This window comes from Protopterus annectens, chromosome 1.part1 (assembly GCF_019279795.1).
Source record: "Protopterus annectens isolate FY-2018-M chromosome 1.part1, PAN1.0, whole genome shotgun sequence".
Classification (NCBI taxonomy): domain Eukaryota; kingdom Metazoa; phylum Chordata; order Ceratodontiformes; family Protopteridae; genus Protopterus; species Protopterus annectens.
In genome coordinates this window covers 1,053,628,029-1,053,655,052 of record NC_056726.1, presented here as the reverse complement: position 1 = coordinate 1,053,655,052, position 27,024 = coordinate 1,053,628,029, and the positions used below count along the sequence as shown (strand labels likewise).

General features: G+C 39.6%; 1 long non-coding RNA gene across 1 annotated transcript in view; it reads right to left on the bottom strand.

Annotated features, from left to right (window-relative positions):
- Positions 1–552: 552 nt before the first annotated feature.
- The window catches only part of LOC122808884, a 148,939-nt gene continuing 122,467 nt past the window's right edge, over positions 553–27,024 (bottom strand). Inside the window, exons 5-6 of the long non-coding RNA XR_006365838.1 lie at positions 20,919–21,020; positions 553–924 (exon numbers count right to left, since the gene is read on the bottom strand). This is a non-coding gene — a long non-coding RNA (uncharacterized LOC122808884). The remainder of the gene's footprint in view (positions 925–20,918; positions 21,021–27,024) is intronic.

The following is a 27,024-nucleotide window of genomic DNA, read 5'->3' as shown; positions in this document are numbered from 1 at the left end:
CTATGCTCTGCTTCCAGTAGTAGAAGGCATCCTGAGATCCCACTCTGATGAATCTTTTCATATGTGCAAAATTAATAGACTCAAAATTACTTGATCTGGGATTTAAACTTTGCTTGTGACATAAATAAGGCAAATTGGAAGGACGGGCATTCCCTACTCTGGAACAGGCTTCTAAGCTGTGTGTAGCAGAGATCTTCCCTAACCCTGTTCAAGAGAAACCTGCACCACTTTGTGGGAAATAAGAAATGCATCCTGGGTTTGGCACCTATGTCTCTAATATACAGACACAGCCTGTAAATCTAGTCTAGTCTTACATTACCTCTTAAAATAACCCCTAAGGCATTTAAACTCATAAGATACAATTGGGATGCTTTGCTAGGCTTGTAAAGGCACCACTGCTTGTTAGCCTGGTATGCAACTATAAGCCTATGCACCTATGGAAGGAAATAAAATAAAAATAAAAATACATCAAGAAACTGAAAACATACAATGTGTTGCTATGCTGATAAATTAGAAACAATAATAATAATAATCAGAATAATGTTTGCAGTACATTTCTATTTAATTTATGTCATTGGAATAACATTATTGCACTCATTTTCATCTGATTTGTATTCGAAACCAGGAAATATGATATAAATTTGATGTGATATAAAAGTACCAAAGAACTTCTTACAGTAAGAGACAAAGACAAACTCGGTTTTCAGAGTAACACATTTTAACCAGTTTTATGATGATCTTTGCAAAAGCACAATGCATGTCCCGTCGAAAAAAAGTCTTTTAATGGAGTCATTATTCTAGATCATTAACTGTAGAGTACAAAGCATACTGGTTGTCGATGTCGGCTGTGATGGAATCTTTGTTCTCTGCTACTGAACCCAACAAAGCATATGTTGAATAGGGGCTGGCTTGTTTTGAATTATGCTGTAAGAAAACAATATTTGGATTATATAAGTAGAGAAGAGTTGTAACATTACATAAACTTTCTGAGGTATACTTTATTTATTCATTCACACGTTCATTCCCTTGGTAAATGAGAATTAACTATACAATACTATTTTACATTGTTTTAAGTAGTTTGTCAAATAAAACTTCTAACTGTATGTGGATCCATTCATAGATTCATAAATTAAAACTGCTTTCAAAAGTAAAATCCATTTCTGTACAGCACTTTCAGCCTTGTTTTGGATGTCTCTCTGCCTGATATTCTCATTTATAGACTCTAATACAAAAATGTAAAAGTATGTTCTGTAACCTGATCACAGACATGCCTAGCCAAACTAGGTCTGAATGATAAGAGTGTCTCTCAAACCTGCTCTGAAATCACACCCACAGAAACACTAGTAGGGGTTTGGCATATGTAAATAAATTGATTGGCAGGATCTAGAAACTCTTTTTGCAATGCCTATTATGTCATCAAGTTAGGGATGTGGCTTTTTTGAATGATTTGATTGGTCAAGTGTATAAAAGGAGTTTTAAATGGATGAAACAGGTGTTATCCTTCTGGATTGGTTTTGTTGTATTTTAAAAGTATTACTGTTTTGTGTTTAAACTGCTCTGATGAAGCAGTATTAGTAACTGCGAAAGTGCTTACCATTTGTTATTTTGATATTAAAACACTGTTCATCTGAAGGTCGTGGCAGTTTTGGAGTTCTTACTTTGAAGTTTGCTTGCTTCCTTTAACAGTGCTGAGCTGTGATGGGTCCCGCATTTGCAGGTTGCCTATGTCCTTATTTATTATGTTAAAGCTGATTCTTTCCATGGCCTTACATATGATTCTGGTAAGACTTATGAGAGTGTAGATACCTGGATCAGTGATTGGACCTCCTTTGTGCAGGGAAATGACTGTAGCCATCTTCCATTCTTTGGGCATAAAACCTGAGTGAACGCTCCAGTTGAAAAGTGATTCAAGTGGACCAGAGGGGTCATATTTCATCCTATTTATTAAACATTCCAGGATGTTATCGGGTCCCATTGATGTAGTGTTTTTGGCCTTGGAAAGTGCATTAATGATCTGTTCTCTAGTAATGGCTGCGGGGATTGTGTTATGTGGTATTTCATTTAGACTGTTGGGAGGAAGGAGAAATTTGAGCTGAACCTGTCAGGTTGGTAAAAGTCTCTGGATCAGTGTGGGTGATGCTATTTACAATATGTTCTGCATATTGCTGTGTATTTCCTCTGAGGTTAGAGACATAGCTGTAGAAAGCTTTGTTGTTGTCACTTGCCTGAGAAGTTATTTCTTCTTAAAATTTAGCCTTTGAAGTATTAACTCTCATATCTGCTTCCTTAAATTAGTCAGGGGAATTTTAATATGTATGGGTTTGTTCCTCCTACGTTTGGCCAAGATTTTTTTATTTTGTTGTATAACCGATTGATAGTGTGATTCCACCATGGTGTCTTGTCCTTTCAGTTTATCTTATTCTTAATAAGAGTGGGCACAGCTCACTCTATACAGCTAACAATATGGATGTACAGAGATTTTGTAAATAGCTCATTGTATTTTGTGGTTGTTTACTAGGTTTGGAATTTAACCAAGGTGTTGCTTAGCAGAGAGAGGTTAGCCTTGGAATAATTCCTAAAGGTTTTTGGTTTTGCTGGAACCTCAGATTTAATTTTTATTTCAAGTAATACTGCCTTATGGTCAGATCTGATGAATGAAGATGTTATATTGGGTGAGAAGCATTGCACTCCCCCCATGTTGGTGAGTAGAAGGTCAAGGATGTATGCACCCCTAGTAGGATAATGGGCCATCTGTTCTAGGATGTTGGCATTAACAACATTTAGGAATCGTTGGGCTTGTGCACTAGAAGTGGTATAGGATTCCCAATCTATAGAGGAGTAGTTGAGATCCCCGATGAATATTGTTCTGGGTTGGATACTGAAGGACTCTAGTACCTTGAGATATGTAGTATGGTTTCCTGGGACATGGAAGCAGACCAATATGTTGCAAGGATATGGTACGGTACCCTGCTTATGGTGTGGTGCACATGTATGTGGTGCACATATATGAGATCCAGTGGGCTCACACATTTTAACTAGTCTGTATGTGAAATTAGTCTTAATATAGACTGACCCTCCTCCACCTTTAGCTCCCTCCTATGCAGTGGTTGGAGTAAAGGTGTAAAAGGCATCATAACCTTTCATTGTTGGGGTATTCTCATAGGGTCATAGGTTCATAGGCTGGTACTAGGCTATCGGCACTAGGGCCTATACAAGCCTAGCCATAACAATTCCCTGGCTATTTCTTCCCACAATATTTCCCTCAGCATATTTAAACCACGTCTCTGTTACAACACAAATGTCTACACCCTCTAAAGAGAAAAAGTCTTGCAGGGGGTGAATTTTTTGTTAAGACTTCTAGCATTGAGCAGTACCACCTTCAGATATTCCCTCATTTAAGTTGGTAGGTTGATCAGTTTGGCATTGCCTAAAAAAGGCACTATGGGGGTTGGAAAAGTCTTTTCCAATATTCAAAAGCCTACAGGGGATGAATACAGCCCATCCCTGGCAAAGCAGTGTGGTCTGTCAACCATGTCCTTCCAGGCCAGCAAATTTTAACCCCCTGGATTGACACCAAAAGTTATGTTTCTGAAGGCCATTTTGATATATTAATTTGATCCTACCTACAACAGCCATACATATATATAATGCTTTCAAATTTTCTTACATAATTGTTTGGAAGAGAAAATTTGATACCCAGAATTGTGTTATTCATTGTGCAAAATAATTACCTTTAAACAGAAAGAAATAAAGAATCTTTACTGTACAGATATCAGTCTGCACCTATCAAAACTGTCCCGCAAATTCATTAACGTTCTGAGTATAGAAAGAGCCTTCTCCTGCAACGTGCCCAATCATAATTCAAAAAATGTGCTAGCCATGACGAGGTAAGGCCTTATTGTCCCTAATTTGCACATTTCTTGAATCGTAGTTACTATAGTGACAGTAACCTGCTATTGCCACTTGTAACATTAGTGACATTACGCACAAAGTCACTCTGTCACGCACACACAGATACACAGACATGAACACACTCACACATCATAGTCTCGGTAACTGTCCCTACCCTATTTACCCTTCTGTGGTTCCCCCCACCTATAATATTTTAATGTCTTTATGGTAAGTATGTATTAGACCCTGATGGTTTTCAACCTTTTTACACTCGGGACTGGTGAAAAGAGGAGAGGTATTTTGGGTACCGCTAAGCAAGCCCAAAAAAGGTGTGTGTTATTGTGGAAATAATGTCTGGTGTCGGCCTCTGGATCCCTGGAAAGGCACCATTTCCACAATAACAAACATCCTGGAGGGCATTATTGTGCTTAGAAAAAGGGCTGTCTGTAAAATCGTTGTGTGTTAGTTACTTATTTATTTTTTTATTATTATATATTTTATATGTTTTTGATGCAAAATTGTTCCTCTACCTAATGTTTCAAACTTGCTGTAGTATATGTTAATGGTGTTGGAGGAAGCATTTTACATCCAAAATATAAAACTTAAAAATGTCCAGGTACTTACTTTTTCTTTTTGGTCCCTTATTCCTAAAACATTTGGTTGGTTGCCAGGCATTGGAGATAGAATTTACTAATTAATGGCCTACATTTGAGTTTCAGACTACTATTTTGTACAGAAAATACATGCTTACACAAATCCTTTTATTTAAGCAAGTTTGTAATTTTATAAGAGGAATATTTACAATCTGTTCCTATTTTTGAGCCTTTGTTCTGTCTTTATTTTAGGGTTTATCCAGAGTTCTTTAGCTGAAAGGTCCAAATGCAAACCTCTTTACTGCTGCCGCTGCCAGTAATCAATCTCATTCACTATCACATGCACACCTCTGTTTCAGAAAATGCATGCTAAGTCAAATCTTAATATTCAAGGACAATATGTCCACCGTTTATTCAAATATCTTGAGCTGAGAGTCAGCAGACTCACATACCTCTAAACTGTCCAGACTTTTGCAGAATGTCCAGATTTTTGGCACATATGTTTGGTCCCATCTTCATAAAATGTGTAATTTTCTTGAAAATCACTGGGGACTGAAGTCATTAAATAACAATAGCCATTCGAGTTTCAGACATCATATCCTTCAGAAAATAGATGCTAATTGAATCCTTGTTTTTCTTGTAACTTTCAAAGTTTATAAGAGCAATACTTAAAATTTGTTCCTATTTTTGTTCCTTTCCCCCCTTATCTGTGGCTCTGTCCAGATTTCTTGTGTCAAGAGGTTAAGAGGTATAGCTGAGAGGCAGGCAAACTTCTTAACTCATGCTGCTCCTGACAGGGATCACTCTCACTCTTCACTATCTGTCTCTCTTTCTCTCACAGACACACACACACACACACACACACACACACACACACACACACACACACACACACACACATGCACACATTTTTTTATTTTTATTTTTTCTTTCTTATTTTACACTAAACAGCAAATGGGCTGCTTAATGTGCATAAAATAATGGCAACCATTATTTTTTTTAGTCTGAGCTCCTAACTCTTTCACGGACCGGCAGGAAATTTCTGCTCAACTGGACCAAGTTCGCAGACTGGCAGTTCAGATAAACAGTGGTCTAATGCATTCCCACCTGCTGATCTCTGTTATGATGTTGATGCCATTACAGCACATAAAAGAGTCATCCATGGTGGCCTAGTTGTTGCCCCGACTCCATGATTCCAGTTACAATGTCATTGTCATTAGAAGACGTATGAAGTATTTCCTGGTGTCTGGTGGATTCCCAACCCTTGATCCCTCTATTACTGTTGGTATCATTACAGAACTTTAGAGTGCAAACCCTGATGTTCAGTGTTTTACACTCTGATCCCCATTCTGTTGTTTGTGGATTAGCACTATTTAAGGAGTATTGACTGATATGTAGTGTATCCTCCCAACCCCATTCCCCAGGCTAATGTCTGTGTTAGTGCAGCTCTTTAGAGATTGGATCCCTGCTGCCTAGTGTATCTCCCACCCCCTGGTCCCCTTTTTGCTGTCAGCACCATCATGGCACTTTAGAAGTAAACCCTGGCGTCCAGTTGCTCTTTCCCACCACTGTCACGTTCAATGGTTCAGCATGGTCAACTACCACAATGTGGTGGGATGGCCATGCTGATCTGCATGACTGAGTGAATTTTTGAATAGCTAGGCAGCATAGATGTCTTCCTGGAGCAGTTCCAGGGAGACCACATGGATTAATAGCATACTCCCCCCCCCCCGAAATGTCTCATTAGCATTCATTATGAACGTGGGGCCAGCCCTTCACAATAGTGCATTTCTTCACGTTGGGGGGCCAGGCAGCACCATGCAAGGGTGGTTGCTGGATCTCAGAAATGTACCCAGACATGTACTCCTTTATGTACATGTCACAATACCTTCATGAATTCAGCCCTGCATTTTCTACAACATTAAAACATGACAGGAAGTATAATTTTTACATGAATATCATTGTTAGTTCTCATGTAATACAAACAGACCCAAGACATGCTTCTGACAGATAGGGAGCTTGTTAGCCAGACTGCAGGTCATATGTACATGTTTTCTGAAGCAAACACTACAAATTCCTGCAGCATAATGCATCTGCTGGTGTTCTTCTTCTGGATCTTACTAGAATACAAAGCATTATCCAATGACAAAAACATTACTTCTGTAGAGCCAGTAACATACCAGGATGCTTACTGGCTAGACCTTATACAAAGATTATTCAATATCAACCTCCAAACAGGCAATGTAACAGATGAATGGAGGACAGCAATAATCATCCCCTGTACAGGGGTGGGGCATCAGGTAACCTAGGTAATTATTGACCCATAAGTCTGAAGAACCTCATCTGTGTGGCTACGGCAAGGATCATTATGGCAGGGAAGTAAATACTGTGGGAAGAAATAGCCAGGGAATTGTTATAGCTAGGCTTGAATAGGCCCTAGGGCCAATAGCTTAGTACCTACCTATGAACCTATGAACCAATAATACACAATGACATAGGGGACCCACAAACACTTGACCCCAGCCAATTCAGTTTTGTCAAGGGCAGATCCTGCTTACCCAACCTGGATTGTAATTGGAATCGTGGAGTCGGGGCAACAACTAGGCCACCATGGATGACTCTTATGTGCTGTAATGGCATCAACATCATAAATTCCACATGTGTTGGAATTTGTTGGGAGGAGGAGAGGGTTGTCTGTGTACATGAGGCAGTTGTAATAGAGGGATCAAGGGTTGGGAATTCACCAGACACCAGGAAATACTTCATAAGTCTTCTAATGACAATGAAGGGAAGGCATCTCTGATCAGTATTAGCAAAAAACTACGGGCACTCATAAAATCGTCTAAGGCCAGCTTCGAGAGAAAAATTGCACAGGACATTAAGGATAATCACAAGGCTTTCTTTAGTTATGTTAGGAACCTGGGTGGGAATTCCCAGATATGCTCAGAATTAGTCCAAAATGACAAAAAATACACCAAACCCACAGACATTGCCAACATCCTAGCTGACAGGTTCAGCACAAACTTCTCCCCCCCTCCCCACCAAAAGGGCAAATATCTATCCCAGCAGAGTGCTGCCCTCCTGACATCTCAGATACTCAGGTAAGAGCCCCCCTCTCCAAAGCAAAAAACACAGCATCAATGGGATCAGACGGTGTCCCGGGCTGTGTCCTACATGAACTCCAAGAAGAGCTAAACCCAAACCTAAAACTACTGTTCAATCTCAGCCTTACTACAGGATATGTACCCAAAGAGTGGCGTACAGCAACAGTGGTCCCTCTCCACAAAGGTGGTGCCTCAACGGATCCTGGAAACTATTGCCCCATAAGTCTGACTATCTTGGTCTGCAAAGCTATGGAAAGGATCATCATGGACCTCATAAAGATATTGGGAACCACAGACACTGGATCCTACCCAGTTCGACTTTGTTAAGGGCAGATCCTGCCTCTTAAACCTGGTCGATTTCTTTGAAACAGTCACCAAGGCCATTGACGAGAGGAAGGTGGTCCACACAGCCTACCTGGACCTCGCAAAAGCCTTCGATACAATACCAGATTCAGGCATTATAGATAATCTCACCAGCTTAAATATAAACCCCTATGTCACTAGATGGGTTGCAAACTGGCTCAAGGACAGAACCCACATGGTTAGAATTGCTGGAGCCATGTCAGACTCCAAGCCGGTTACAAGTGGCATCCCACAAGGCTCAGTCCTGGGACCTCTCTTGTTCGGTATATATTTCTCAGAGGTACAGGCCAACACGGAAGGACTGTGGCTGACCAAGTTCGCAGATGACTGCAAACTGGGCGCCATAATAGACTCTCCAGCCGACACAAGCATCCTCCAAAAGGATCTCATAGAAACAGACAACTGGTGCCAGAGCCATGGCCTCAAGCTAAACGCCAAAAAGTGTATAGTCATCCCCTTTGGCAAAAACAAAGTGCCCACAAATTACCACATAGGTGGTAATCCATTAAGTACAGAAGAAGTAATTAGGGACCTGGGGACCCAAGTTGATAGCAATATCTCATTTGACAACCACGTGGCCAAAGTGGTTATAAAAACATTTTATATAGCCCACCTAATCATGAAGGGATTCACATCTAAATCAGGGGAGGTCATCGTGCCTCTTTACTCATCCCTCATCAGGCCCATAATTGAGTACAATGCCCCTTTTGGGATGTACCTTACCAGACACCTGCAGCAACTGGAAAGACCCCAAAAGTACCTCACCAAGAGGATCAAAGGGCTCAAACAGATGCCATATGCTGCCCGGTTAAAGAAACTCCAGCTCTACTCACCTGCTCAGAGGCGATCTGTGCCTGATGTATAAAGCCATGTCCAACCCAGAATTAATGGACATGCTGCACCTCAGAAAATCCAAATCCCATCGAGCTACGTGCTTGAGAGACTTGAACCTCAACACTGAAATAAATAGGACATGCTGGAGGGACAGATTCATAACCCAGAGGCTCCCTTCACTCTGGAATAAAATCCTAGTCCAGGTTAGGCAGAGTCCCTCATTGACTCTCTTCAAGAGGAATCTTGATGAGTGGATGGGAGATCATAGGTTTACCCCGGGTATCACTTCTGTGTCACTGTTAGACAGAGGCACAGTATACTAACCTCGAAAAAGGGCATAGCAAAATTAATTTAAAATGGGTGGCGAAAGCCAAACACACTCTGGCTAGGCTTATAAATGCCCTAGGGCAGATAGCTTAGTATGAAGCTATGAACCTATGACTTCTTCAAGAAGGTTTTTATAGGTTTATAGGTAGGTACTAGGCTATCGGCCCTGGGGCCTATATAAGCCTAGCCAAAAAGTTTCTCTGGCTTTTGCCACCCAAGAAAATAATTTTCCTGTGCCCCTGTCAAGCAGTGCTGCAGAAGTGATCCCCGGGGTGAATTTTCTATTTCCCATCCAGTTGTCAAGGTTTTTCTTAAAGAGGGCCAATGAGGAGCTTTGCTGACATGAATGGGTAGTTTGTTCCAGAGTATGGGAAGTCTCTAGGACAGGAATCTATCCCTCCAGCATGTTCTGTTTATTGTGGTGACAAGGTTTAGGTCTCTGGAACATGTGGTTCAGAGAGATTGGGATTTCTTTAAGTGTAACATGTCCAACAGCTCTGGGTTTGACATAGTTTTGTATGTTAGGCAGAGCTCACCTCTGAGTAGGTGATATGAGACAGAGAACAGCTGGAGTGTTTTGAGACTGTCTGCTTATGGTATTTGTTTGAGGTTTGTAATCTTCTTAGTGAAGTATTTCTGTGGCCTTTTCAATTGTTGTCGGTGTGCTGTGAAATACATGCCAAATGGGGCATTGTGCTCTATAATGTGTCTGATGAGGGATGAGTAGAGAGGAACAATGACCTCTTTTTTTCTAGAGGAGAACTCTTTTGTGATGAGGTTCGCCACGTAGAAGGATTTCCTGACTACTGTGGCGATGTAGTTATCAAAGGAGTGACTACTGTCCACCTTTATCCCGAGGTCTCTTATCACACTTTCAGTGTTTAGTGAGCTACCACCTATGTGGTAGTTCATGGGTACTGAGTCTTTCCCAAAGGGGATGACAATGCACTTCTTGGCATTGAGCTTCAGGCCATGACTTTGACACCAAGCATCTGTCTCTGTGAAGCCCTTTTGTAGAATGTCTACATCATTAAGTAATTCTGTTATGGCTCCCAGTCTGCAGTCATCTGTGAACTTTGTTAGCCAAAGACCTTCTGTGTTGGCCTGCACTTCAGAGAAGTAGATGCCGAACAGGAGAGGAGCCAGGACTGAACCCTGTGGTACTCCACTCGTCACTGGTCTGAAGTCGGACTTGTAGTTGGCTACTTTTACTGTGTGGGTTCTGTCAGTGAGCCAGTTGGCCACCCATCTTGTGACATAGGGATTTATGCCCAGTTTAGTGGGTTTATCTATAATTCCAGAGTGGGGGATGGTGTTAAATGCCTTGGTAAGGTCAAGATAGGCTACCAGCCAGTCAGAATTGAGCTCAAGGAGCTCACATCATTTCCGGCTGGCTGAAATGGCGGGAATTCGAGCCAGGATTAATGGTGGTGGCCGGGCAGCAACAGTAGGAGGGGGCAGCAACACTAGGAGGAAGCTGAGCAGTTTGCCTGAAACGGCAGGAATTCGAGCCAGGATTAATGGTGACGGCCGGACAGCCAGGATTAATGGCAGCAACATGCCAGGAGGAAGCTGAGTAGTTCGCCAGCCGGGATTAATGGAGCAAGCTGGCGGGCCGAAGGAACAGAAGAAGAGCTTGTAGTTCGCCAAGCCGAACAGAGGAATAACTACTCAGGAAGGTAAGGAACTGGTGTGTGTGTGTGTGTGTGCGTGTGTGTGCGTGTGTGTGTGTGTGTGTGTGTGTGTGTGTGTGTGTGTGTGTGTGTGTGTGTGTGTGTGTGTGTGTGTGTGTCTGTGTGTGTGTGCGTGTGTGTGCGTGTGTGTGTGTGCGTGTGCGTGTGTGTGTGTGTGTGTGTGTGTGTGTGTGTGTGCATGCGCACATGGATGCATGCATGCTTGTGTCATGATTCTCAGGCTGCCAATCTGAATTGTTGCAGATTCATGTAGATGTTTCTTGAGATCTTGCTCTATGGAGACTGCCTGCACAGTGTGTTAAGGAGAGCAGAATCATGTGACATTTCCTACACAGACAATTCAAGGACTGGCAATTGTGACCAAATGTAGGTTCATTTTAAAGGGCTGTCTCCTGTGACCTGATAGACCAGATGACCAGGGCAGCTGGCAACCCCTGTAGTGGTTTGATTTGTTGTACTACAGCCACCCTGAATATCCGTAGCCAATGGTAGCAGCAATGAGACATGGATGGGTAGAATGGTATAGTTAGGTTTGCCATTTGTGCAACACATCCTACTTTTTCTACACTTTTTCCTTTTATTTTTTAGCAAATTATCAGCTAATAAGAGACAGTATAAGTAATAGAAAGTGTAAAGAGTTTTTAACAAAACACTAAAATTGTGACTCTAGGTTGTGCTGCAGTGGAGAGATTAATAGCTATCTGTTACTTATGATCCATGTTTTTATGTGTTTTTATGTTTTCATAACTGATAGCCCTGCATGTTATTGAGTGGTATGGTGAGATATGACATGGTGGGAGACAAGAAAATGTATTGCCAATGTGAGTTTACATCACAGTGTACCCAAGATATTGATCGTTGTTTGCTAGTGATTATGAAAATAAACAATATCTCCATATATACTTACTTCAAAAACAAGTGACTTCAAAGTGTTACATGACATCAGATGAAACCATAGATGTTGTTGAAGAAAACTTGTCTCTGATAGCTGCACTGTATATTCACTGTTATTTTTATTGCCAATTGTACAATTAAGCATGTTTCATATTTCTGTAAATATCCCAATAAACATACATTTATAAATTAATTTCTTGTTGTCATGTGAAAGCTTATGTCTGATAACATTGCTATTTTTGCAGTTTTAATAGTTTTCCCTGTTCACAAACTATTTCTGTTTGTTTATCTCATGCATTTTAAGTTTATTTTGTCAGGTAATGCTCAGGAATGCTAGCTGTTTGTAGGCATGCTAGAGGCATGACATTCCACAATACATAGGTGGTAAGCAATTAATTACTGCAGGAAAGTGCTGATCTTTATGCTTAATATTCAACAATAATTCAGGAACATGTAAATTAACTGATAATGCGGTCTTTCTTCATTATGGATAATGTGTCTTTGATTTGCAATTCTGGGCATTGCAGAAACAGAGACTTTTTACTGCAGCCCTTGCCAAGTCTATTTTCATTGTGAGACAGAATAGCCAGGTAATGGGACATTGGAATGGCTGAAGGGGTGCTATATGTTGGTGGTCTGTACTTCAGTTTGCATTTGAACGTTGGTATCCCACAATTCCATTGGAGTGGGTGGGTTTACATAATCATGTATGCAAATTTTATGTTAATCAGCGTAAAGATTTGTACCTATTTTTCATGTGCCTTGTCCAGATTTTTGATGTTTCCAGGCTGAGAGGTATGGAGAAACATGGAGTCAGAACCGGGATTCGAGACAGATATCCAGAGCCATGCGGTGCAGAGATAACAGTGAAGGTAAACTAAGAGAAACAAACATGAAAAAGAGCCAGAAAAGAACCAAAGGGAATGAAAACTTGCACAAACAGTTTATTTTGTAAAAAAAGATAAAATGGAGCAATACAAGGGCACAAACCATATTATTAAACAGGTGAGAGGCACAAAAGGTTTATTAATTAAACAAAATGGTGAAGATTAAGATATTTGATAAAACAATTATCAAAAAAGCAAAACAATTTTGTTTAAAGCAAAACAATTGTGTTTAAAGCAACACAGGCAAGTTTAGAGTAAAATGAGCACAAGAAAAGTGCAATGGGAATGAAAGGAGATTAAATGAGCAGAATTAGTATAATAAGGTCAAAACAGGCACATTAAGCATAAACAGAGAAAGGCGACTGCATGTTTTTGGCAAAGTGTTGTATTTTGGCATAACTATGACTTTCTATTGTGTTAAGGGCATAACTAGAGTTATTTGAAGTATCTCAAAGTGTGCAAAAGTGCTTACATTGCATTCTTATTACTGTGCATGTATTCAAGGAGTTTATTTGTGCGCAAAGTGCAACTATTTCATGAAGTACAGTCAAAGTATAGCCATTTCAAAAAGTTTCTTGTGCTGGGCATGTCTATTTGCAAAGTACCACCATTACAGAGTATTTCTTGCACTGTAAAGAATTATCTAGCAAGGTACCACCATTTTGGGGAAGTTTCAGTGTGCCGTGTAGTGTTTTTTCGCAAAGTGCAGTTACTTTGAAATGTTTCTTACTCTGAGCTTCTTCTGCCCAGTTCATCTGCACAGTGCAGTTATTTGAAATGTTTCTTAAAATGATGATAAATTACTTTTACAGTATAACAATTTCGAGAGTATTACAGTGCCCATAAGGCGTATTTAGCAAAGTTCAGTTACTCAGTGGGTTGGTGTGCTATTGGACAAAGTTACAAGTACTAGCATAATTTCTGGCATATAAATATGTGTGTGTGTTCATGCAGATTTGCAAAACTTTTCACTGGCATGTGCTAGTATAGCAGATGGATTTTGAAAGCCCTCACCACTTGTATTTGATCAGAATATTGCAGAGAACTGGGGAATATTTGCGCAAGAATGCAATATTTTTATACAAGCAACTTATTCTGAGAAAGATGCATGCACCAGGACATTCACTTTGCTAAACTTAGCTTGGTCAGAGGCCATTAAAAAAGAGTGTTCATTTGTGTATGCACCAGCAGTATATGAGAGAGAAGGTGAAAATCATCATATTGTTGTACAGGCAAAATCTCGGGAAGACGCCAAGTGCTTATTGTGCAAATTCAGGGAAATGTGCAACCCCCAGACAAATATTACATTAGAGACATTTGTTTTACTCAAGAGATCAGAAACCAGTGGAAACTTTTGCAGCTTATATTACTGACTTGAGAAGCAAAGCTAAAATGTGTCAGTTTGGTGACTTAAAAGATTAGTTAATAATTGACAGGCTTGTGTGTGGTATTAATAGTGCTACTGTGAGAAAGATTTTGCTTCGTGACAGTAATTTAACATTCTGTAAAGCCATTGAGATTTGTCAAATCCAGACATTACAGAAAGACACATGGGTATGGTTGCAAGTGACAAGAGCATGGTTTCAACAAGCTCCAGATCAAATGTAGATAGCGTGCAATACATGGTAAGCTGAAGCAAGCCTAACCACATAGCAGCCGCAGCCCCTGCTGGTTCACAAGGGAAACCACATAGTTTTCTAGTAAGTTCTAAGAAAGAGCATGCTCAGTGCAGTACAAGCATGATTCAACAAAACCAAAATACAGCTTTATTGTTAATTGTCGCAGTTGAGGTGCCAATCATGAGTCTAAAAGAGAGAGATCCTTAATATCTGGTCAGCAGTGCCACAAGTGCAAAAATGGAACCATTTTCAAAAGTTTTGCAAATCAAGCAAACCCCACATAGGTATAAAGAAGGGTCACTCTAAAAAGCAAGTTGATCATATAGAGAGATGTAATTTTACTTTTTGTGTTGGTGTATCAGTAATTGGTGAAAAGACTGATGCAGTGAATTTGTTGGCAAAGAATGAAGTGTTTTGTACTGTCCAGATCAATGGTAAATCCACCGAACTCAAAGTAGACACTGGTTAAAAGTGTAATGTTATATCAGCAGACACATTTGCTAAGGTGAGAACTAATGAACAGCTCAATGTCACTAGTTGTGCAAAACTTGTTGCTTATGAAGGTGAAGAAATTCAAACTGAAGACTCAGTGATGCTTTCATGTTATTTGGCTAGGAACTGTTACAGCTTGTTATTGAATGTAGTCCAAAGACCTGTGCAATCATTACTGGGTCTCAAATGCAGTTTGAGAATCTATCTGTTATACCTTCTTAATCAGTGTGAGTGTCGCTCTGCAGAAATGTGAGCTGCATCCTAATTATACCCTTGTTATACCTTCTTAATCAGTGTGTTGTTTTGCAGAAATGTGAGATTCATCCTGATTATTCCCTTGTTATACCTTCTTAATCAGAGTGAGTGTCACTCTGTGGAAACATGAGCTACATCCTGATTATACTCTTCTTATGCCTTCTTAATCAGTGTGTGTCGTTCTGCAGAAATGTGAGATTCATCCTGATTATACCCTTGTTATACCTTCTTAATCAGTGTGTGTCATTCTGCAGAAACGTGAGATGTATCCTAATTATTCCTTACTTATACCGTTTTAATCAGTGTGTCGTTCTGCAGAAATGTGAGCTGTATCCTAATTATTCCCTTCTTATACCTTCTTAATTAGTGTGAGTCTCCTTCTGCAGAAAAGTGAGCTGCATCCTGATTATAACCTTGTTATACCTTCTTAATCAGTGTGAGTGTCGTTCTGCAGAAACATGAGCTGTATCCTGATTATACCCTTCTTATATCTTCTTAATCAGTGTGTTATTCTGTAGAAATGTGAGCTGCATCCTGATTATACCCTTGTTATACCTTTTTAATCAGTGTGAGTGTTGTTCTGCACAAATGTGAGCTGGATCCTGATTATACCCTTCTTATAGCTTCTTAATCAGTGTGAGTGTAATTCTGTAGAAATGTGAGCTGCATCCTGATTATACCCTTGTTATACGTTCTTAATCAGTGTGAGCGTCATTCTGCAGAAACGTGAGCTGAATCCTGATTATACCCTTGTTATACGTTCTTAATCAGTGTGAGCGTCATTCTGCAGAAACGTGAGCTGAATCCTGATTATACCCTTGTTATATCTTCTTAATCAGTGTGAGCGTCATTCTGCTGAAATGTGACCTGCATCCTGATTATTCCCTTGTTATACCTTCTTAATCAATGTGAGTGTCGTTCTGCAGAAACGTGAGCTGCATCCTGATTTTACCCTTGTTATACCTTCTTAATCAGTGTGAGTGTCGTTCTGCAGAAATGTGAGCTGCATCCTGATTTTACCCTTCTTATACCTTCTTAATCAGTGTGAGTGTCGTTCTGCAGAAACGTGAGATGTATCCTAATTATTCCCTACTTATACCTTCTTAATAAGTGTGAGTGTCATTCTGCAGAAACGTGAGCTGTATCCTAATTATTCCCTACTTATACCTTCTTAATTAGTCTGAGTATCCTACTGTAGAAAAGTGAGCTGCATCCTGATTATAACCTTGTTATACCTTCTTAATCAGTGTGAGTTTCGTTCTGCAGAAACATGAGCTGCATCCTGATTATACCCTTCTTATATCTTCTTAATCAGTGTGTCATTCTGCAGAAATGTGAGCTGCATCCTGATTATACCCTAGTTATACCTTTTTAATCAGTGTGAGTGTTGTTCTGCACAAATGTGAGCTGGATCCTGATTATACCCTTATTATATCTTCTTAATCAGTGTGAGTGTCATTCTGCAGAAATGTGAGCTGCATCCTGATTATACCCTTCTTACGCCTTCTTAATCAGTGTGAGTGTAATTCTGTAGAAATGTGATCTGCATCCTGATTATACCCTTTTTATACCTTCTTAATCAGTGTGAGTTTCGTTCTGCAGAAACATGAGCTGCATCCTGATTATACCCTTCTTATATCTTCTTAATCAGTGTGTCATTCTGCAGAAATGTGAGCTGCATCCTGATTATACCCTAGTTATACCTTTTTAATCAGTGTGAGTGTTGTTCTGCACAAATGTGAGCTGGATCCTGATTATACCCTTATTATATCTTCTTAATCAGTGTGAGTGTCATTCTGCAGAAATGTGAGCTGCATCCTGATTATACCCTTCTTACGCCTTCTTAATCAGTGTGAGTGTAATTCTGTAGAAATGTGATCTGCATCCTGATTATACCCTTTTTATATGTTCTTAATCGGTGTGAGCGTCATTCTGCAGAAACATGAGCTGAATCCTGATTATACTCTTGTTATATCTTCTTAATCAGTGTGAGCGTCATTCTGCAGAAATGTGACCTGCATCCTGATTATACCCTTGTTATACCTTCTTAATCAATGTGAGTGTCGTTCTGTAGAAACGTGAGCTGCATCCTGATTTTACCCTTGTTATACCTTCTTAATCAGTGTGTGTCGTTCTGCAGAAACGTGAGCTGTATCCTAATTATTCTCTACTTATACCTTCTTAATCAGTGTGAGTGTCGTTCTGCAGAAACATGAGCTGTATCCTAATTATTCTCTACTTATACCTTCTTAATCAGTGTGAGTGTCGTTCTGCAGAAACATGAGCTGTATCCTAATTATTCCCTACTTATACCTTCTTAATTAGTGTGAGTATCCTTCTGTAGAAAAGTGAGCTGCATCCTGATTCTACCTAGTTATACCTTCTTAATCAGTGTGTCGTTCTTCAGAAACGTGAGCTGCATCCTGATTCTCCCTAGTTATACCTTCTTAATCAATGTGTCGTTCTTCAGAAATGTGAGATGCATCCTGATTATACCCTTGTTATTTCTTATTAATCAGTGTGTCATTCTGCAGAAATGTGAGATGAATCCTGATTATAGCCCAGTTATACCTTCTTAATCAGTGTGAGTGTTGTTCTGCAGAAATGTGAGCTGCATCCTGATTATTCCCTTGTTATACCTTCTTAATCAGTGTGTTGTTCTTCAGAAACGTGAGCTGCATCCTGATTCTACCCTTGTTATACCTTTTTAATCAGTGTGTCGTTCTGTAGAAACGTGAGCTGCATCCTGATTCTACCCTTGTTATACCTTCTTAATCAGTGTGTTGTTCTGTAGAAACGTGAGCTGCATCCTGATTATACCCTTGTTATACCTTCTTAATCAGTGTGTCGTTCTGTAGAAACGTGAGCTGCATCCTGATTATACCCTTGTTATACTTTTTTAATCTATGTGAGTCTCATTCTGCAGAAATATGAGCTGCATCCTGATTATTCCCTTGTTATACCTTCTTAATCAGTGTCGTTCTGTAGAAACGTGAGATTCATCCTGATTATACCCTTGTTATACCTTCTTAATCAGAGTGAGTGTCGTTCTGCAGAAACGTGAGATGCATCCTGATTATACCCTTGTTATACTTTCTTAATCAGTGTCGTTCTGTAGAAACGTGAGATTCATCCTGATTATACCCTTGTTATACCTTCTTAATCAGTGTGAGCGTCATTCTGCAGAAACGTGAGATGCATCCTGATTATACCCTTGTTATACTTTCTTAATCAGTGTCGTTCTGTAGAAACGTGAGATTCATCCTGATTATACCCTTGTTATACCTTCTTAATCAGTGTGAGCGTCATTCTGCAGAAACGTGAGATGCATCCTGATTATACCCTTGTTATTTCTTATTAATCAGTGTGTCATTCTGCAGAAACGTGAGATGAATCCTGATTATAGCCTAGTTATACCTTCTTAATCAGTGTGAGTGTTGTTCTGCAGAAATGTGAGCTGCATCCTGATTATTCCCTTGTTATACCTTCCTAATCAGTGTGTCGTTCTTCAGAAACGTGAGCTGCATCCTGATTCTACCCTTGTTATACCTTTTTAATCAGTGTGTCATTCTGTAGAAACGTGAGCTGCATCCTGATTATACCCTAGTTATACCTTCTTAATCAGTGTGTCGTTCTTCAGAAACGTGAGCTGCATCCTGATTCTACCCTTGTTATACCTTTTTAATCAGTGTGTCGTTCTGTAGAAACGTGAGATTCATCCTGATTATACCCTTGTTATACCTTCTTAATCAGTGTGAGCGTCATTCTGCAGAAACGTGAGATGCATCCTGATTATACCCTTGTTATTTCTTATTAATCAGTGTGTCGTTCTACAGAAACGTGAGCTGCATCCTGATTATAGCCTAGTTATACCTTCTTAATCAGTGTGAGTGTTGTTCTGCAGAAATGTGAGCTGCATCCTGATTATTCCCTTGTTATACCTTCCTAATCAGTGTGTCGTTCTTCAGAAACGTGAGCTGCATCCTGATTCTACCCTTGTTATACCTTTTTAATCAGTGTGTCATTCTGTAGAAACGTGAGCTGCATCCTGATTATACCCTAGTTATACCTTCTTAATCAGTGTGTCGTTCTTCAGAAACGTGAGCTGCATCCTGATTCTACCCTTGTATTACCTTTTTAATCAGTGTGTCGTTCTGTAGAAACGTGAGCTGCATCCTGATTTTACCCTCGTTATACCTTCTTAATCAGTGTGAGTGTCGTTCTGCAGAAATGTGAGCTGCATCCTGATTATACCCTAGTTATACCTTCTTAATCAGTGTGTCGTTCTTCAGAAACGTGAGCTGCATCCTGATTCTACCCTTGTTATACCTTTTTAATCAGTGTGTCGTTCTGTAGAAACGTGAGCTGCATCCTGATTTTACCCTCGTTATACCTTCTTAATCAGTGTGAGTGTCGTTCTGCAGAAATGTGAGCTGCATCCTGATTATACCCTTGTTATACCTTCTTAATCAGTGTGTCGTTCTACAGAAACGTGAGCTGCATCCTGATTATACCCTTGTTATACCTTCTTAATCAGTGTGAGTGTTGTTCTGCAGAAATGTGAGCTGCATCCTGATTATACCCTTGTTATACCTTCCTAATCAGTGTGTCGTTCTTCAGAAACGTGAGCTGCATCCTGATTCTACCCTTGTTATACCTTTTTAATCAGTGTGTCATTCTGTAGAAACGTGAGCTGCATCCTGATTATACCCTAGTTATACCTTCTTAATCAGTGTGTCGTTCTTCAGAAATGTGAGCTGCATCCTGATTATTCCCTTGTTATACCTTCCTAATCAGTGTGTCGTTCTTCAGAAACGTGAGCTGCATCCTGATTCTACCCTTGTTATACCTTTTTAATCAGTGTGTCATTCTGTAGAAACGTGAGCTGCATCCTGATTATACCCTAGTTATACCTTCTTAATCAGTGTGTCGTTCTTCAGAAACGTGAGCTGCATCCTGATTCTACCCTTGTTATACCTTTTTAATCAGTGTGTCGTTCTGTAGAAACGTGAGCTGCATCCTGATTTTACCCTCGTTATACCTTCTTAATCAGTGTGAGTGTCGTTCTGCAGAAATGTGAGCTGCATCCTGATTATACCCTAGTTATACCTTCTTAATCAGTGTGTCGTTCTTCAGAAACGTGAGCTGCATCCTGATTCTACCCTTGTTATACCTTTTTAATCAGTGTGTCGTTCTGTAGAAACGTGAGCTGCATCCTGATTTTACCCTCGTTATACCTTCTTAATCAGTGTGAGTGTCGTTCTACAGAAACGTGAGCTACATCCTGATTATACCCTTGTTATACCTTCTTAATCAGTGTGTCATTCTGCAGAAACGTGAGATGAATCCTGATTATACCCTTGTTATACCTTCTTAATCAGTGTGTCATTCTGCAGAAACGTGAGATGAATCCTGATTATAGCCTAGTTATACCTTCTTAATCAGTGTGTCGTTCTACAGAAACGTGAGCTACATCCTGATTATACCCTTGTTATACCTTCTTAATCAGTGTGTCGTTCTTCAGAAACGTGAGCTGCATCCTGATTCTACCCTTGCTATACCTTTTTAATCAGTGTGTCATTCTGTAGAAACGTGAACTGCATCCTGATTTTACCCTTGTTATACCTTCTTAATCAGTGTGAGTGTCGTTCTGCAGAAATGTGAGCTGCATCCTGATTATACCCTTGTTATACCTTCTTAATTGCTGTGAGTATCTTTCTGCATTAGTATTGCTGTTCTCAGTGTTGAAATCTAATGTATTTTAAAAAGTAAATGCAACAGGACATCTCTGTGATGTTAGATTACTGAGGAAGGAGTTACACTAAGACTTAAGAGCAGCATCTGTGTCTAGAAAGTAAAAACATCTAGGCACACATTTTGATATACTTCAGAATAGTACAATACATATCCTGTGATGCAAGTTTAACGCAGAATTGTATTTTGGAATTTCTTCTGTAAAACATACCAAAGAGTGGTCGGGGTTGTCACCTCTGACAAAATACGTATTTCCTGTTGTACAACCCAGCAAAGCGTACGTTTTGTCAGTTTTACCTGTTTGTGGATTATTCTGAAAAACACACACTAGATTAGATAAATTGTTATAAAGCAATTACTGCATTACATAAACTTTCCAAAGACTATCTTTATTTACTCATGCACATGTATCATTTCAGTTATTTTTTTATAATCTACTATATAATTAGAATTTATGCTTTAAATAATTTCTGAAAACAATTGCTGATGACATTTTATCACACTTACAACACTCTTCTGTAATAATAATAGTGTGAAATATTGGAAACTGCAGACTTGCAATTTCAACTTTAGAGAGATTCTGTCTTGCCATGTGGATATTGTTAATGATCTAAACTCATGGAATTTAAAACTGTTTCCTTTCATGTTATTGAAATGGAACACTTTTAACACCTTTATCAAATTATCGATTGTGACATAGACAAAGTTAAATTTATATTAATAAAAACAAACCATATTAACATGTTCACAGTTACTAACATTATATATCACATATATTATTCTGTACAAAATAATCATTCCAACAATACATGTATTGCTCAATTCCTGCCTTCCCTTAAACCTCATTTCTTCAGCAAAACATTTTTTCTGCATGCATTGCTACCACAATTTCCATTTTTTCTATATACGGTTTTCTAACGCTCCCACGTCCATTTCTTTTCTCTCTGTTACAATCTTCAAATATGGTTGGTTTAGATTTTGATTTCCATTTTCTAGTAATTGCTTTTTTTTGGCAGCCACCAGAATTCAGTTTAACAAGACTTTACTCTGTCTAGACAATTGAGATCCTGTGTATCAGCTCAAAACAAAAAGAAAATTTATTTGCTCACCCAATATTTCTCACAGAGCACTCCATAGGAAATTTTTAAAAGTCTGTCAAGTCATTACACTCCCAAAACATATGTTCCTAGTTACCTTTTTCTTCCCCGTCACATCAACATTTTCCATTTACGTGAGAAAAAATTCTTTGGAGTCTGTTTGGGGTATAAAAATACCTACGCAAACATTTCTAAGCAAAGATCAAAAATCTTCTAGACTTTGTTACATTTTTGAAAGCCATACATATGTTCTTTCATTGTTTCTTTGGGAATAGTTTATCCAGTCTCTCTTCCCAATCCTTCTATCCTCTTCTGATTGATTCCTAAAGTCATTGTGCAACATTTATATGACCTTCTAATTATCCCTTTTTTAACAGTGAAAGTGAGCACTTTTGATAAACAGAATGGCTGTTATTCCTAAAGATACCTTACACTTCTGCACAAGTCTTGCACAACTATGCACCAGTGAATAGCAACAATCCAGAGAAGCATGAATATCCAAGCAAAAAAATAGCTCTGCTTTAGAGTGCATAAATGAGGCACACAGGAATTATGCAAATGGACCTACCTGTGCAGAGAAATCCTGCAAGTATACAAAGCCATGCAGTGAAATGCATACAGCAAAACATAAATACAATCCACAGACTGACCATATGCTACACTGCACAGTCTATAAGCATAGAAAATGTCATCTCTGATCAATGTATTTCAATGTAAAGCAATTTGCATACCGGCAGTAGTGTGTGTGTGTGTGTGTGTGTGTGTGTGTGTGTGTGTGTGTGTGTGTGTGTGTGTGTGTGTGTGTGTGTGTGTGTGTGTGGTGTGTCTGTGCGTGCGTGTGTGTTACCATTTCCCCTTAACAGGACTGTTGTATGTGTTAAAACCATGTAGCTTTTATAGTATTTGCAGCTGGACTGGTATAGTGTCCACACATGCTAGATGCATAAAGCTGAAAAAAAAAATGTACAGGAAAATAGGAAAGAAGGGAAGAGGAAGCATAAAGTCACATCAGAGGGCAATATATATCCATATATAGGAATGAACAGGAAAACTTTTTTGAAAGGACAAGTTTTTTCTTCATTTGAAGAGAAGAGCGGAAGGGAAAAATGAAAAAAGTGAAGGAAAGGATGATAGGATAGTTTGCGGAGGCAAATAAATAAACGCAGTATAGGACAGATAAACAGAGGTGGAAGTACGTACAATAAGATGGGGAGATAAAGGATGTTCATAGAGAAACAGTGGGTAGAGAAATGGAGATGGGCAAGACTGGACAACAAACAGTGTGCGGGGCATGATGCAGAAGAACCAAACCACACATAGCTGGTAATATGGTAAGGTGTAAACAACTGGTGTGATGTACCTGCCATGGTCGAGATGAACACCCAAAGGATCCATCACCATGAGATGGAGCGCTATGGTCAGTGGTAGACGCCTACTTTATAGAATTTTTAAACGTTTGAAAGTCATATGGTCGACACCATATGTTCGAACTTTTAAAAGTTCGAATGTTTCAATGGAGATCTCCGTACAGTACAGAATAGGAAGATTTCCATTTCCTGCACTGTAGTGCAATCTCGGAGTTGGTATAGTTAAAGAACGGGGGGTGTGGGGGGGTGCAACCCCACATGTAAGGGGTGCAGGGGGGCTTTCTGCTTTAAATGGTCAGGTAGGTTTTTTCTGTTGTTTATTTTTTTTTTTTTTAGCTTTTCGAACTGTTACAAGTTTGATCATATGGGTTCGATATGACATTCGAACTTTTAACAATTCAGTAATGTAATATGAACTCAAGGCAATATACTCCCAGGTGATACAAAGACAGGGGCAGACCAGCTGAGTGAGTTTGCAATCTACTCCAGGAATCTTTCAGTTCAGGTCATATATCTGTCTGCTGCTCTCTCCTTAGCAACTTCTACAACCTTCTCCATCTGTGGATGCACCACCTCAGGCAATAATACTAGGCAACTGTTGTTAAAAGAACAAACCTCCCTCTGAAAAAGGTACTACCGACCTCATCACCTTGAAGCATCTCACTCCTAGCCTCAGCAAGGTTGGGACATGGTGTGAGCACATGCTGAGCAAACCTGTCATCAAGCTCTATATTGAGGAGACAGAATAGGAAGGTAGCCATAAGTGAATCTAGCCTGAAATTGGAATGAATACATTTGACTGACATATCAACATCCAAGGCTGCCTGCAAGTCTTTCCCGCCTCTTGGAAAAATTCCACAATATGATTCATTCTTTGCTTGTTCTTGGAGATAGGGAACATGAGAGAACTATGGTATCTTTAAGGTAAGATACTAGAAAAAGAGATACTATCCCATAAGTATTTCCATTTAGCTGTGTGACAACTAGCAGGAAAATGTGTGTGCCTCCTTCACATACATTAAGATATGTAAAAAGAATATGTGGACACACACCAGGTAGAGTGCAGTCACCATGGCATGGCCTGGTGCACTTTGGCTCTACTCCAAAACAAGGCCCTACAGAAAACCCCACAAGATGTAGTACATACATCACCTTCACTGCCACCAGTCACTACTAGACATGGAGGATCTACACGGTAGCCAACCTAATTCCCAAGATCATGTCAACAAATACATACCAGAAGAAACAACATTCCCAAACTAAAGCAGGATAAAGCAAAAATCCTTCCTATACCATGCAGAGGATTGTTTAGTAACACCTTCTTACCATGAATGGATATCATAAGAGTTCCTACACAGAGTATAAGCTTACTCTCTCCAGTAGGGGTGTGACCCACCAAGCTTCAAACAACCAGAGATAGCCCCTCTCTGGCTGCAGTTGGCATGTTTGCAGAATTCAGGATTAATTAGCAAATGTGTTACAGTATTATCGGGCAAAGTATGTTGCAGCTCAGACTAACATGGACCTCATTGCCGTGTTGTGTGGCTTTCATGAGGATGTGGAGGTCAAGGACACAGCAATGGTTGGTCTGATGTGGTCTATAGTGACACACGGTGCTCCTGTGTCCATCTACATGCAGAGACTGACCAATGTCATCAACACAACACCAGAGCTAGCCTTAGGTGAACTGGAACCCTAGGCAAAGTGCTCCAAGCTGCCCCCACTGCCCCCCAACACATCATCCAGCACCCTTCAGCCCTTCCTCATCCTGGCCTACTCACACCATCTGAATTACTTTTTTCCTCCTTCTTCTCACAGTTTGTTTTACTCTGCATTTTTTCTTACATTTATTAATTTAATAAACATTTTCTAAGGAGGCAAGGCTGTACTCTTATAACTGTGGACAAAACAACTGCATTTAGCCAGGGGTCTCAGCCATGGGGCATCTAGATGCTGTGAGCTACATTTTGGAGTTTTTTTGTTTTTTTTAAACATGTTTGTCCAACAAAGAAATGAATGAAAACCATGATTAAAAAATGAAATGAAGTCTTACTCTTCAACTTTGCTTTTTCCTGCATCCTTTCAACACACTCTGACTATGAATACACTGCAATAACTACATTAAGCTGAGAGATGCTGTTTTTGTTACAGAGTCTCTGAGGTGCATTTGACATCTTATTTCAAACCTTTGATCCAATGATGGCATGAACAAAAATAATACATAAGGAAAGAAATTCTAATCTTACTATGTTATTTTAAAGAAAAAAATAATTTATACCGCAGGCTTAATGCTTAAAGATGACCAAGTAGCAGTTCACAAGTGTCTATATCATATCAAAGATGCAAAATGTCGAACACTCTCAAGAGAAAAATTCTGAAACTCGAATTCGGTATTGTAGGGGGCTATGCCCCCCACAACCCCCTCTAAATATATATTCCAACTCTGAGATGACACTACAGTGAGGAAAGGGCAAATATCCCAATCTTCACTGTACTGCAATCTCAAAAACGGACCCTTGACATTTCAACACTTTTGCTGTTGTGGCATCCGACATTTTCATTTTTCAATAACATGATATAGATCCATTCACAATAAATTGAAAAGACAAATGTTTGCAAGCATATATAAATCATATCTGGACATAGTACCTGCCTCCTTACCCTCCCTCATAAAATGTAGTCACTTTTTGTATACCCCCATCTAGTGTTAAATTGGGATGAAACTTAAGGGTCAAAGGAAGCCACAGTCATATTAAAGGTTGCTGCTGCCATGCCTATACAAAGCATCCTCACTCCTACTCCCAAAATAATGCCTCATTATGTGTACCCCTCTAATGTCAGACTGGGAGAAAACTGAAAAAGCAAATAGAAGATGACACATTCACTGTCAGACATCTATAAATAGCATGTTCCTTTACCATCTCCTAACTGATAGCTACCTATATATGCGTATGAGGTCTGACTTTGAGAAAAGTGTAAAACAATAATGGTACCAGTAATGTGTCCATCTTGTTACTCCTAACAGTACACCACTCCCAATCCTCTGTGCAGCCCTCGGAAGTGTGGAAGGAAAGTTAAAGAAATAGTGATATCATCCCCAGCACCCCCCAAGCTACAGTACCCTTCTTTGCATACCACTGAGCAGCACTAGTTTTAGACTAGGTGGGGGCAACAGCAGAGGTAAGTAGTAAGGCAGGAGCAAAATTCCCTTATACAGCTATAGTGTGTGGGAGCCACTAGGCTCCCAGATGCTCTGAAGGTCTAGGTAATTTGAGATGCACTTTATCATTTATTTGTTTTGAGAGATGACTATTTAAATTTATCAGGTAAAACAAGGGCCAGTTACTTTCATCCAGACAACCCCCTTCAAGCAGTTATAGATACTTCTATGTAAAATCTGGACATTGGATTCTGGCAAAATTGAATGGCAGTGTAAAATCTTTCACCTTCATTCCCAACAGTCAACATGCATTAAAATATTCCAAGTCACTTTACACAAATCACATTCATCTTCAAAAAACAGAATAATAAGCAAACTGCAGCTGACAGCTATTCATTTCCTCCACAGTTAGCCACAGAAATTATACCTACTCTGTCTGTCCACATCAGCTGCCCGGTTACAGCTCAGAAAAGCACAATAGTTCTGCAAAGTCAGATAATAACTGTTTAAACTGAGCAAAATACAAGCTGGTCAGTTTCTTTCATCCAGACAACACAACCATGACCCAACAGTTACAGACACATCCATGTATAATTCAACAGTTTTATCCTGACTAACACCACCCCCTACAAATCCTTAGTTAACACCCTACTAACATGATGCCCACTGTAATAATGCCAATGATACTCAAGG